Below are 13,381 nucleotides of genomic sequence, written 5' to 3' on the forward strand. Positions count from 1 at the left end.
AGCTCCATTTATGCGCCTGACACTGTGCTAGGGTCTTTAACATAAAATACTTAATTTTATCCTCATGACAACCGTAGTTGTTGGTTATGATCTCCAGTTTTTACATATGAAGGAACTCATTATTACCTCACTCTTGTCTCTTTTCCTCTAAATCTTAAACACACGAATCCTTTTCCCCACAAGATGCATAGGAGGAGCTAAATAAATCTTAGTCTAGAAAAAATGATTTCTGTTTGGTGATGTTTAGACAGATACTAGCATGTTTTGTTGAAAAGGCTCATCCTGTTTTTTCCAATGTGCAGCCAATGGCAGCTTCATCTAATAGATAATTTTGATTGCAAAGGGCTGTGATGCCAGAGCCAAGATCCTTTTTGTCGGCGTAGGTTACACATGCTTTACTGCCTTCCTGAGAAAGCAGCTCAGCAGTCTAGGATTAAAGTTGAAGAGGGCACAAAGGAGCTTATCATTTCGTTTGGCTCATTAGGCAATAATTAGATGCCATTTCTAATTAATGCAGGAAGCAGAATAGACCACTACATTTTAGCCATTAAAAGTTGCATTTTAGGCCAACTCAAATTATTTCATGACCCTAAGCAAACATTACTGATAATAAAGAGGAAACTGACATTCCCCTAAGGGATTTCCAATCATTCCTAATCACATCAGTGCCCTGGCATGTGGCCTAATACTCTTAATTCCTTTCCCCAACCTCCTTTGGCCATTTCCACTTCATAGGAACAGGGCAGGAGATGTCTCCAGTCCCCCAGAGAAGATAAGGCATCTGCTCAGTTCCTTTTCTGTGGTTTCAGTTCAAGGTACTTTGTTGATTGCCACTGTCCCACTTCGGGGTTCCCAGCCATTTAGTCTCACCCCTCAGACATTTGCCCAGGAGGCCCGTTCTGACATTTGAAAACACCCTCTCAGTTGTAACTCCTTTTCCTTCACTTTTTCTTTGAAGATTAGGACACTGAGGTGGCTTTTTCTTTTAACTCTGAGCCTCTGATAGAAGTTAAGTGATTGATCTTCCTCCAGCTCTGTACACCTTTAGCTTTAAATGAATAATGAGATAAACGCGTGAAGATGCACAGCGAAGGTTCCTCTACAGCCATAGTGTCATGTTCAACCCGAGAATTCCGTTATTTGTTTAGATTACTTGTTTTAAAGTAGAAAAAGAAAATAGTTTTCTTAAGTTAGATTATGCCTATATTATTAAAAGAAAAAAGGGTTCAGAGCCTGTAGTGTCTCAGTGCTTTACTGGCATTGATAAATCACTAGAAGCAAGGAATCTATAATTTTAATTAACATTACATTTTTAGGAATAGGAATAGTAATATTCTAACCTATTTCAAAGCTATTTAAATGTTCCCTGGAAGGCTGAGTGAGAACAAAGACCAGAACAAAAAGTGAAGATATTTCTTTCCACGTTACAAATTGAGTCATTTTGTAATTGCATCCTGATATGTTTTGTGTTTTGAGGATCAAAAACATACAGGAATTCATTTTGAAATTTCTAGCTAGTTTAGGTTTGTTTCCTTTGCTTTTGCCCCAGAAGCAAAATGCAGAAAAGTTACAGAAGAGACATTGAAATAACAACAACAGCAACAACAAAAACAAAAACCTCTTCCACAGGATAGGAAATTCTGCCAAAAAGACACAAGAACTCAGAATTGAGGAAATGTCAGCCTTCCCTCTTTATAAATTCTGATATCAGCAAGAAGGAATAAATAGAGCCTATCAATGCATTTAAGTTAACATGCTAGGAGGACTTATACCCAGAAACTAGGGATGCTTATAAAGCTGCGGGCAGGCTGAGGCAGGGCCTGAATGTGCCAGAAAATGAATGTAAAGTTTCAGAGTTAACTACATAGTAATTTGAAACAGTTTAGGTTAGTTTTAAGGCATCCATTTGCGCTTAGGTAGATCTATTTAGTAGACTCTTATTTCAGGGGGTATTTTATTGTTAACTTCCCAGAGTACACAATTGATGTAAAATCATGGTAAAGCATGTTTTAAGAAAGAATTTGGGTTTTCATAGGAGAATGAACAGTACTCATTTGTTTCAAGCTTGGGCCTGTAATAAGTGTTTTATAGTATTTGTTAAATAAATGAAAAAGAACTGTGTGCATCAGTCAGTAACTTTGTAAAACAAACTTAGGCATTTTCAAGTGTTTTGGGGTCTACAAAGCATTTGAACTTATTATCTCACTGTGATCCTTACAATGACCATGAGAGAGATAAGGCAGGTGTGATTAGGTCATTTTTGTAGATGAGCGATCTGAGGGTCAAGGAGGCCAAGTGATTTCCCTCCGATCAGGGCCAGCTTAATGGGTAAGTGAGCTGTATAGTCACGTGGGTTCCTGCACTCAGGAATGCTTTGCTGTGGCCCCTTTGAAATCCTTAATGACTAAACAAGATGCCCTGTATTGTCTGAATGCAAAATTACATTTGTTTTCAAATAAACCCAGAATCCAGAATATTAAAACCAGTGGAGTAATATATTGAAAAAAGCATAAAAAGTATTGAAAGGGTATCTTTTAGTAGAGTCTGTGAAGATAGGTTGCTAAGAAAGAAGGGCAGATTTGTACAACATGCAGACAGAACTGAAGCACTTGATTCAGTTTACACAAGTGACTTAATCCCTTCAAACCCTAGCTTTTCATTTATGGCAAGAAGATAAATATAAATAGTAATGATTCCTTTATGTAAGTATATTGATTTAGTAAATATATTAGGAGGAAGTATGTTATTTATGACACGAAATGTCTTACTAAGTAATAGCTGTAAAAAGGGTGATCAACTTTCCATATTTAGACGTAAAGGTGGCAAACTCTATGGCTGGCTGAATTCGTAATTCCTATGACCCACATAGCTGGGCAGTATCCCTGTGCCAGGCCCAGAAGTTGTCAGATAGTAAGACCGCAAACACGGTTCCTGTTTACTGGGACGAGTAGGTGAGGTTCATTGAGTACTGTTTATGGATCATAAGACTCTTTTAGAGTTGATTGCCTTAACATAACTGTGAATAATAGTTATTTTTTTCCCATGTGAACTTTACTACCTACGTACAAGAGGGAAGAAGACATAAGTTTTTTAAGGGGAGGAACCCCCCAACAAACTGTATAAATACAAACCTCTGCTACCCATCAGAGTCGGTTCAACTCAGACACCGCTGTCTGAGCAGTGTCACTTCTCATTGTAAGATTGACTCTTAAATTGTCATGAAATGTAACTAATGAAACAAATCGTCCAGCATTAATGAAACACATGATACCGTTAACAAAGAGAGAGGTGGCAGTGACCTGGTGGAAACAGATACAAATATCTGAAAGAGTAAATAGGACAATAATGTAAGCAAACCTTTTTAAATCCTAAATGCATTAGAAACAGAATGAATTTATCTATTTTATCATGACAAATTCTGTTGATAGAGTTGGGAAACAGTATTATGTGTAAGTGGATTCTTGACTGAATTTTAATTTTTCTTCTTTTCTAACAATATTCTTCATTCTTTCTTTCCTGCTTTTTTCCCCCTTCTTCCTTTCTTCCTTTCTCTCCTTTCATGTGGGACTTAAGGCATTGTTATGACAGAAATAACAAAGAATAGAGAAGTATTCATTCAATTCCTTTAAATTCTCCGGCCAGTGTTGCAGGTCTACTATATGAGGGGTACCGGCTGGTCACAGGCCTTCATCCTCAAGTCACATTAGCGGGACACATGCACACTGTTAACTGTAATGCACAGCAATGCGCAGTAAGTTCTGCTAAGGTAGGGATATAGAGGACATAGTGATTAATTTATTCACTAAAAAAAATGTTGAGGTTTCGTGTCCTTTCCAGATAGGTAGGCACAAAAGACTGTGTGTCTTAATGCTAAATCCTGAGACATGGAGCAGAGATTTGGGTTCAGTCTTAGCTTTATGTCATATTAATTATGTCTTTTTAAGCAAGACATTAACTTCCCAAACTATATTTCTTTATCAGCTGTAAGTCATAATACCTACCTTGCCTCTTTGGTACACTGTTGTGATTATCGTATCGGCTTAGTCAATTCAATACATGAAATATTTCTTGAATTCCAACTATATATACCAGGCTTTGTGCTGGGTACCAGGGAACACAGATCAATAAGATACTTGCTTAATTCAAGGAGCACGCAGTTTATATCCAAAGTTGCTAACTCTGATGCTTACTGAGGCCAGGCCTGTATTATAAATGAGGGAAAGGACATATTATAAACCAGGGGGACTGATGGGTTTCCTGACACCCTGTAGAAAGCATGTCTAATCTCGATGGGGCAGCTTCTGCCCAGCTTCAGCTGGTTGGGTTCTCCAGGAATGCTAGTCCCTTGTATCTAGGCTTGGTTTTCTTAAAATGTGAAATACCCATATTTTTAAGGTGGACATCTAATTACAAAAATGGTCTAAACATTTTGCAGGCAAAGTGTATCTGTGAAGGGTGGAATCCACTTATGAGATGGCCATTTGCAAGCTCTGGTCTAGACAAGCATGCATGCAAATAAACCACAAGGCAAATATTGGGTAGAGAAGTGGACCGCGCTAGCTTCAAATGACTCCAGAATGGAATGAAAAGATGTAGTATGTGTGCTTTGGAAGGTATCCCATTGAGGTGATGATGGTTGTGCTGAGTTAAAGAATGACTAAAATCTGGTTAGCCAGAAGATTGGGAGGTGACTGAAACAAAGACTCTGAATTTGGTTTTGCTAAATACAAAAGGGAGGGCAAGAGGAGGTGAGACCAGAAAAGGACAAGATGCCAAACGACCTCACATGACATGCTGAGAAAACTGGGTCCTTCTCACTGTCACAGGGATAGTGAGTGTAGCAGACAGACAGGCAGATTTCTAGTCTAGAAAGATTGTCCTGGTAGTAGACAGGAGAAGGACTGAGGGGACTGAGACTAGTCAGAGGCCTAGAGCCTCTTTAAGAGACAGTGGCAATGAGGATGGAAATCATGACGAGACTGGAATTGGTCTGTAAACTAGAAAGCCTTCTATTCATGTGTGTGCTATTCATATATGCTATTACCATTTTTGATATTAAAATGCACAATTTCCCACATTTCAACACCTCTGCCATCAAGATGCCTTCTTCAATCCATGGGCTGTCATAGTTAAACAAAAGCAGCTTTTCTTTTTCTTTCTTTTTCTTTTTTAGGGATCATAGCATAATAATGCCTCTTAAAATCGATAGTGTCTTTGATACTGTGAAATGGAATAATAATCATGGACTTTAAACCACTAAACTGAATTTTAAAGCAGAGAAATGGAATAGGTTCTAGGAATTGATAATCCCACCTACATCTCTGGAAAGGAGCCTTTAAACATTCATCTGCTTTGGTTACCAGCTATTCCTATTTCCTGAATGTTCATTAGGTCAGGGGAGGCAAATGTGTATGCCACAGGATCTGGGCGGTGGTGTAAATGCATAAAGCTGTTAAGGGGACTACGGGTCCTCTAAAAATCATTTGCTACTTAGGTCATATCAACTACTACTAGACACAATTTAAAAATTAATGTTGCCAGATTCAAGAGAAGCTGGAAATCTGAATTTTTTTATGAAATCCCTCAATACTTATATGTTGGCAAGACATTCACCTTTTTTTACCCTGTGCAGGTCAAACATCTATGTGTTAAGTAAGCTCCCAGCCTTGCCCCTGCTAAGCCGCTTGTTGAAGGAGTGATCGTATTGATATCTAATCCTTACAGTTTCATAATGTTAAATGCTAGATGTTGCCAAATGCCAGTGACAAGACTAAGTCACAGCTGGGAGGGATGGAATCTCTTTCTTGTCTGTAGCGACCATCTGGTACAGCTCCCAGCCACATGAATCCTTTAGAGCAGTCTCAAGGCCTGTGATCTAAAATGGGTTAGTTATTTTGTCCTAAAATATGTCTGTTTGATCATCTATTCAACAGGAGAAAAAAATCTTGGCCACAGTGTTTTGACATAATAAAATTATATCTCGTGCCTCAAAATTCCTTTCTTCTTCAGAAACAATAACAGAAGCTATTGATGTTTAAAAGCTGCCTGGAATGCCAAAGGGAATTTCTTAATTCTGCTCTTATAGATTTATCATTCACTAATCTCCTTTGATCACAAGTTTTGTCAACATTTGTAATGCACTATTAATAAATGCATAAAGAATAAATATATTGTTTTTCTTTTTTGCAACAATGTCTGATTCAACTTGATAAATAGGTAAAAATTAAGACTGTGAGGGAGGAGTTCTGCTCTGGCTATGATAGAGTAAGAGGAACTACACTTACACTTCCGTAAATTACCTGGACATAATGCATGGCACAGTTGTTTTTAGGCACTAAACAGTGGGCTATATGGGACTTTGGTTCCTTAGTCTCATAATAGTGAGAGTAAGCAGGAGCAACAGAGCTGTCAGAGGAAAGATAGGCATGTACTGTTAGAAGACATTGGATCTCTGGCCAAGCCAACATGGAGAGACTTCACTGAGCACATCAGATATTTGCTTGAAATCTCAACAAGGTGACACCTTGGGATATAGGCCACACCCCTAGAGCAAGGACCACGACACTGGACCAAGAACAAAAATCAAATGGATTTGCTCTGACAACAAATAAAACCAAACTGGACAGGATCAAAAAGATTTGTCCACAGTTCAACTGCCTATCACTGAAAAAGGCAACTCTTCTTAAAAAGAAGATAATATAGGGTCACCTGAATGGTTCAATTGGTTAAGCATTCAACTCTTGATTTTGGCTCAGGTCATGATCTTTGGGTCATGAGATAGAGCCCCATATTGGGCTCCATGCTTGGCGCAGAATCTGCTTGAGATTCTCTCTTTCCCTCTCCCTCTGCCCCTGCCCCCATTCACGTGTTCTCTCTCTCTCTCTCTCTCTCTCTCTCTCTCTCTCTCAAATAAATAAATAAATAAATCTTAGAAAAAGAAGATAATATAATCCAAACTCTCTGTTTGTGTTATCATTTAAAAATGTCTATCACGGAATAATAAAAAAAAAACACTAGACATTTAAAGAAGTAGGAATATGGATTTGTAATCAAGAGGGAAAAAGCAATCAATAACACAGACTTTGGAGATGACCCATATGTTGGAATAAGCAGATGAGGAGTATAAAACAACTGTGGTACAAACATTTAGGAACATGAAATAAAATAAGTGTATAATGAGTAAGCATACAGATCATCTTAGCACAGAAATGGAAACTATAAAATAGAGCCTAATGGAAATTTTAGAATTGAAAAGTCATTATATCAAATTAAAAATTCATAGTCTTAAGATTAGAGGCTACAGAAGAAAGGGTCAATGAACTTGAGGACAAATCAATTGAAATGATCCAGTTTGAAGAATAGAAAAACAATTGGTAAAAAGCAACAGAGCTCTCTAATTTGTGGAAAAATATCAAGAAGGCTACTATACATGCAGTATATGTCCCAGAGGGAGAGGAGAGAAAGAACTGGGCAAAAAAAAAGTTTAGAGAAACAACAGGTGAACATTTTCCAAATTTGGTAAAGAATATTGCAGATTCAGGAAGCTTACCGAGCAGCAAGCATAATAAATGAAAACAAAACCTAGGCACATAGCCAAAAGCCAGAAACCAAAGGTAAAGATAAAACCTTGAAAGCAACCAAAGTTGACATGATATATACAGAGAACAATGATATGAATTATGGCTAAAACCTCATCAGAAAAAAATGGAAGTTAGAAGATAGTGGAGCCTGGGGCGCCTGAGTGGCTCAGTCGGTTAAGTGTCTGACTCTTGATTTCAGCTCAGGTCCTGATCTCAGAGTCCTGAGATCCGAGCCCTGCACCGGGCTCTGTGCTCAGCGTGGAGTCTGCTTGAGATTCTCTCCCTCCGCCTCTGCCCCTCCCCGCTCTTGCATGTACTCTTTCTCTCCCTCTCCCTCAAAATAAATAAAATCTTAAAAAAAAATAGTGGAACACTTTTAAAGTCCTAAAACAAAACAAAATCTGTCAGCCCAGAATTCTACATCTAGTGAAAAAAAAATTTCTCAAAAATGACAGTAAAATAAATACACTTTAAAATAAATGAACGCTGTGCAAATCTATTGTCAGCGCACACAAACCACAAGTAATGCTGAAGAAAGTTCTTCGGGCTTACTCAAGGAAAATAATGCCAGATGGAAATTCAGATTTTTAGGAAGAAGTGAAGACCATTGGAAATAGGAGAATGTAGGTGTAAAAGACTCCTTTTCATTCTTCTCTTTAATATCTTTTAAAACAGCTAACCATTTGAAGCGAAGTAAAATCACTGTAGAAATAAAATGTATCACAGCAGTAGCCCAAAGGATAGAGAAGGAAGGGAAGGTGGTAAATGGAGTTATTGTGTTGAGATTTTTATATTTTATAGTATTAAGCAGACTTATGAGCAGACCATAAGTTAAGGATAATTATATACGGGAATCCTGAGAGCAACCATTAAAAAACAAAACAAAACAATGAGGTATACCCTAAAGGCCAAGAGAAGTACAAAATATAATACTGGAAATACTAAAATACTAAATCCAAAAGAAAAAGGGAAGGTATAGAAAAAAATAACAAAGAACAAATGAAACAAATAGCAATATGAATGACTTAAACCCATCCATATAATTAATAACATTTATTATAAATGAACTAACTACTTGGATTAAAAGGCAAAAGCAAAGAATCCAATTTAAAAATGAACAAAGGAACCGAATAGACATCTTTCCAAAGAAGACATCCAGGTGGCTAACAGGTATATGAAAAAATGCTCAACATCACTAATCATCCAGGAAATGCAAATCAAAACCACAATGTGACATCATCTCACACCTGTTAGAATTGCTATCATCAGGAAGGTAAAAGATAAGTGTTGGCAAGGATGTGGAGGAAGAGGAACCCTCGTGCACTGTTGGTGGGAATGTAAATTGGTGTAGCAACTGTGGAAAACAGTATGAGTTTCCTTGAAAAGTTAAAAGTAGAATCACCATATGGTCTAGCAATCCCACTTCTAGGTGTATATACACAGGGAACAAACTCAGGATCTTGAAGAGATAATCTGCACTCCCATGTTCACTACGGCATTATTCACAATTGCCAAGATATGGAAATAACCTAAGTGCTCATCAACAGATGAATGGATAAAGAAGATGTTTATTTACTTATTTATTTAGCCATGAGAAAGAAGGACATCCTGCCATTTGCAACAACATAGATGGATCTTATGGGCATTATGCGAAGTGAAATAAGTCAGAGAAAGATACATACTGTATATATCACTGATAAGTGGAATCTAAAAAAGCTCAACTTTTAGAACAGAGTAGAATGGTGGTTGCCAGAGGCTGGAGCATGGGAGAAATGGAGAGATATTGGCCAAAGGGTACAACCTTCCAGTTAGAAGATGAGTGAATTCTGAGGACCTAATGTACTGCATGGTGATTATATTTAACAATATTATATGCTTGAAAGTTGCAAAGAGAGTAAATCTTAAATATTCTCACCACAGAAGAGAAATAGTAATTATGTGAGGTGATGGAAGTGTTAAACTAACCCTAGTGTGGTAATCATTTCACAATAGGTAAGTGTATCAGATCAACACATTGTACACCTTAAAGTTACACAATGTTATATGCTAATTATATTTCAATAAACTGGAAAAAATACATATGACCAATAGTATACAAAAACAATAGTACTTATTGCATGTTGATATTATTAAGCTTAAGTGAAGGTACGAAGGTTGGGTTAGATGGAAACATATAGATACAGCAGATACATTATAGTAGATGATATGGAATAGAAGGGGATGGGTCTGGGAATGGAGGAGAAAGGTGAAAAAAAGAGCCGTAGTTGTCCTCAGAATGTATGGTGGCATGAAATGGTGGACTGGAAATTCAGAGAAAAGAAAAATAAAGTCTTCATAAGGCATGTGGTTAATTGATCCTAATGGCTAACATATGAGGCAGTAAATATTTTAAAGCAAACAAAGGGAAGGACTGATAAGAGTGTTAAGACCCTTTATGTCCACAGTATTTACTGTTACATTACTTTCTGACTGAGAACAAATATATAAGGCAACCTGATAATTTGAAGCTGTTTTTTGTTTGCTTTATTGTACTAAAATTCAGCATTTGGATTCCAAAGCTTCTTAAGCTCTTATTTTCTCTTAGGTCAGGGGCTTTGTTAAATTTTTGAAACAAAGGGAGTCATATTTAAGCCAGTCATTGCAGAGATCCAGGACTAGGAACAAAGTCACAGCTAGGTGCTATCAGGCAACTGAAAGAAATTGTTAACTAGGGGAGCAGGGCTGTGAGAAACTGGAGGCTCACCAAGTAGAGGGTATAACGGTTCATGGTTTGAAGAATTAAGCACTTGCCAGTGTAGATTTTGAAGAAGGGAGTATATTGGTCAGGAATTAGACACAAAAGAGTGGGTATAGAGCAAGCTGAAATCAGGGTGAAACAACAAATGAAACTCTGTCAGGGAGAGTTACAAAAGTCCATATAAGGCCCCACATAGGAAGCTGGGTTATGACCCTGATGACTGAGGTGGAGTGCTTGCCCTTGCCCTCTGCAGGATTCAGCAAGCAGGAAGAGTGAGTGTCGTTATGGATAGACTGAAATTCTGAACCCAACCTTATTAAAACTTTGGGCCTTGAGCACCTCTTAAAATCAGGGCTTTACTGTCATTCCTTGGCCTGAAATTTTTGAGATTTACTTTAGGACTGTAAAATTTAACTGACTTGGAAAACCTCCAGGTCTAATAACAACTTTCTAAATTCTAAAGGTTAGCCGTTCTTCAAGTTGTAGATTGAAAATGCCAAATCAGTAATTAAATCATTTCAGCAGTTTTTCCTGTTCCTTGTTGGTTTAAGGTTTAGATTTGATTTTTGTCTTTGGTGACCAAAGAACATCTTAAAACACTTTAAGTCTTGAAGAGGACTGAGGAGTTGCAGCTGACAGGGAGGGAGAATGAAACAATGAAAAACTCACTGGAATGGGGCAAAATGTGTGCTGACATTAAACATTTAGAGACTTGGATTTTTTTTCAGGCTCCTGTTCCTGAATATGCCTCTACTTTCATCCCCAAGAAGAATCAATTTTGAAGTTATAACCAGTCTTCTTTAACAATTCATCTAATCTAAAAAAAAAAAAAAAACAATGAAAAGAATAGGCTTGTTAAACAATAGCAAGTCAATCATGTAGAAGAAATACAGTGACATCGAGAGTTGCTCACATTATGTTTCAGCATATGATTGACAGTTCTTATAAATCACAGCCTTGTTCTTAAATCTTTCCATAATGAGCATTAGGAGGATCTTTCCTGCAAGCACATACACATATTGAAAATAAAAAAATTTAAAAATTGGGTGCAAAAACAAAAAAGAAATAAATGTATTGAAATGTTTAAAAATGATTAATATTTTGACATAACTCTATCCTTAACCAGGCACCTTCAATGTTAGAGAAAGATAACAAGATTCTTTGGTTCCATTTCAAGACCCTTCCCATTTAAAAAACAACAACAACAACAATGAAACTCTTTCATAACTTATGAGGCTTAATACACTTAGCAGAGATAATTTTCCATGGCTGTGAAGCATATCATTACAGAGACACATCTGGAGGCAGACAACAGAGTAGTCAACAGTCCCTCCAAACTTCTATGTTTTAAGAGATTCTATATCTGAATACTCTTGCATTTCCAAAGAGCGAGTTGTAAGTTTGCTGGCAAGGGAAGCCAAGCTCTGTTGCTTCAACTCCCAAATCACCAATGTCCCACTAAGTCCTCCCCCAGAAATCCAATCACTGATGTTTAGCCTTCTTACTGGGAGAATGCCCGTGATTATAAATTGTCTTAACATCATGCATTTCATCCTAATTCCCTAAAACATTAATGTGAATCCAGTTGATAGTTGTTCCTTAAATGCTGGATATGAGGAGCATGTAAAGATGAATTACAGGATAAAAAGCCCCCTTTTCTGTACTAAGTACTCCTAAATTAGTAGCAAGGGACTCCATACTTGAAGTGTTCTCAGACAAATACATAAATACTGTATTTGGAGCTTTTCCCTATATCCCTAAGTTTGACGCACCGTTGGATACCAATATCAAGTGCTTAACAGCTTTACAGGGGCAATAATGTGTGTGTGTATGGTATATAATAATAATAATATAAAGTGTGTGTCTGTATAATAGCAAATACATAGCTTTATGATTATCATGTACACATAATGTACATAATTTTATGTAATGTACATGATTTTATGGCACGTTATAGGTTTGAATACTTTCTCATCTTTACCTGCAATGAAACATGGTAGTCTACATTTTCAACTTTTTGCCTTTACTTTTTTTCTTAATAACCAACCATATTAGACAAGGCTAGAGCTAAAAAATATTTTTTTTCCAAAATTTCTGTTAAAGGGGCTCCTGACTGGCTCAGTCGGTGGAGCGTGCAACTCTTGATCTCAAGGTTGTGACTTTGAGCCCCACATTGGGTGTGGAGATTACTTAAAAATAGTCTTTAGGGGTGGCTGGGTGGCTCAGTCTATTAAGCCTTTGACTCTTGATTTCGCCTGAGGTCATGATTTCAGGATCATGAGATCAAGCCCAAGTGGGGCTCTGTGATCAGTGGGGAGTCTGCTGGAGATTCTTTCGCTCCTTCTCTTTCCCCCACCCTCCACTCATGCTCAGGCATTCTCTGTCTCTCAAAAAAATAATAAACCTTTTCTAAAAATTCTGTTAAAGAAAACCAATGTGAAAGTGGAAATCAAGCTCAGACTCCAAAAGGATATTGACTTTCTTTCTTAACAAAATCATAGCAGAAAAAATTCTAACTAGAATAATTTATTTCTTGGCCTTTTTTGTTGAAGAATATATTGTAAATGAATAGATGTAAGTGAAGCTTATTTTTTTCCAGTTGAATAACTCCATGAATATAATATCCTCCACTATAATCTCCTTGCTTTCTTTATATCTCAGGAAATTTCATGGTGATTCTCTCTGTATATAATCTATTTTGAAATGTGGATATAGCATTATAACAAATGTTCTTTGTGTATTAAAAATTTACCATTAATGTGTAAAATAATTTTTATTTTTATATAAACATACTGAACATGGTTTCTTTTTTTAGTTTTAAACATACACTTTTATTTTTATTTTTTATTTTTTCATTGTTATGTTCATCACCATACATTACATCATTAGTTTTTGATATAGTGTTCCATGATTCATTGTTTACATATAACACCCAGTGCTCCATGCAGTACGTGCCCTCTGAACATGGTTTCTTTAAGCTAATCATTTAATTTCAGCACAGAAAATTGGTTATATTTTAGAGAAATTACTGAAATGTTATTTTCATGTAAATTTATTTCAGCTG

The 13,381-nt window shown here is 36.8% G+C and overlaps 1 protein-coding gene across 4 annotated transcripts in view; it reads left to right on the top strand.

Moving 5' to 3' along the window:
- Positions 1–13,381, top strand: part of CAMK4 (calcium/calmodulin dependent protein kinase IV) — a 220,865-nt gene that overhangs the window by 80,859 nt on the left and 126,625 nt on the right. The gene's annotated exons all lie outside the window — the stretch shown is intronic.

Source organism: Eumetopias jubatus, unplaced genomic scaffold (genome assembly GCF_037043125.1).
Source record: "Eumetopias jubatus isolate StellerSeaLion01/CBP00866 unplaced genomic scaffold, mEumJub1_p1.0 scaffold_5, whole genome shotgun sequence".
Classification (NCBI taxonomy): Eukaryota; Metazoa; Chordata; class Mammalia; order Carnivora; family Otariidae; genus Eumetopias; species Eumetopias jubatus.